Below are 1422 nucleotides of genomic sequence, written 5' to 3'. Positions count from 1 at the left end.
ACTTCTCTACATATGTCTTCAAGTAGAGTTTTAATCTTGGAAAGTCTATCCTCAGTTAGTGATGGTGGATTGAGATTAGGTAGTTGAGAAGGGTGGTTAGGTGAGTGTTGATAGGATCTCTGTGAGGTATGTTGGTGAGTTGCATTGTTGTTGGAATTGTGGTTGTGGCATCTCTAGTCTTGGCCTTGGTCTTGTTGGTTTCCCCACCCAAAGTTGGGGTGATTTCTTCATCCAGAATTATAAGTTTTGGAGTATGGATCATGGATTTGTCTGGGTGAGTTCCCAATGTAGTTGGCCTGTTCCCAGTCACCTTCTTCCCCTGCATTCACTCCTTTTTGAGCTGGTGATAAAGTGATGACTGCTGCAAGTTGGTTTTCCTCCACCTTCTTGGTAAGATCTGCTAACTGCTTGGTGATCATTTTATTTTGAGCCAGCAATGCATCCATGTGGTTCAGCTCCATTACTCCTCGAGTGTTGCTTCTTTCAGAAGCATAGAAGTAGTCATTCTCAGCTACCGTCTCAATAACATCTATGGCTTCTTCAATGGTTTTCTTCTTGTTTAGAGAGCCCCCCGATGAATGGTCTACAGCTTTCTTTGACTCATAAGAGAGACCTTCATAGAAAATGTGAAGCTGAACCCATTCATTGAACATGTCTGGTGGGCATCTTCTTGTTATGTCCTTGAATCTCTCCCATGCCTCATAGAGAGTCTCACCATCTTGTTGCCTGAAAGTTTGCACCTCAGCTCTCAGCCTGTTAATTCTTTGAGGAGGGTAGAATCTTGCCAAAAATTTATTTACCACATCTTCCTGATGCCAGGGCATCTAGGCCAGTTTCATTGACCTTTTCTTTACCGTTTTAGGATAGTTTCATGCATTTTCTTAGTGAATAAGGCAAGTTTTTGATGAAAATACACTTACACCTTAATTCAAGGAACTATTGTGAATTTCACATGATTTCATGAGAATTTTTGCTAGAATTGAATGATAAATTGATGATGCATAATCTCATGACTTTGGCTAGAGCATTGATGCACTTTAATTGCTTGATTTCAGGACAAAGGAAGCAAGGAAGAACCACGTTAGTACTCACGTTAATCTAGTTAACGTGACCACTAACGTGGAATGGTAAATAGCTTGCAACGTTAATGAGAAAAGTGATCACCAATAACGCCTGCGAAGCCATCATAAGCCCACGTTAACTAGGTTAATGTGGTAGTTAACGTGGAGACAAAAGAAAGCTCCAACATTAGTGGTAAATGTGAACACCACTAACGTTCCAAGATTTGGCAATAAGCCACGTTAAGAGTCAGGTTAACTTAGTTAACGTGAGCTCTAACGTGGAAGAGAGGATCAATGCCAACGTTAGTGACACTCATCTTTGTCACTAACGTTGGATCAAACTAGCATTGCCCACGTTAGT

General features: G+C 41.0%; 1 non-coding gene across 1 annotated transcript; it reads left to right on the top strand.

The window, feature by feature from the left end:
* The first annotated feature begins 651 nt into the window (after positions 1-651).
* LOC127748237 (small nucleolar RNA R71) lies at positions 652-755 on the top strand. Its single transcript, XR_008010179.1, has one exon. It is a non-coding gene; the product is annotated as a small nucleolar RNA R71 (small nucleolar RNA).
* The last annotated feature ends 667 nt before the right edge of the window (positions 756-1422 follow it).

The sequence above is a fragment of the Arachis duranensis genome, chromosome 5 (assembly GCF_000817695.3).
Source record: "Arachis duranensis cultivar V14167 chromosome 5, aradu.V14167.gnm2.J7QH, whole genome shotgun sequence".
NCBI lineage: Eukaryota > Viridiplantae > Streptophyta > Magnoliopsida > Fabales > Fabaceae > Arachis > Arachis duranensis.
The sequence above is the reverse complement of the archived record's forward strand: the minus strand, read 5'-3'. Positions and strand labels throughout refer to the sequence as shown.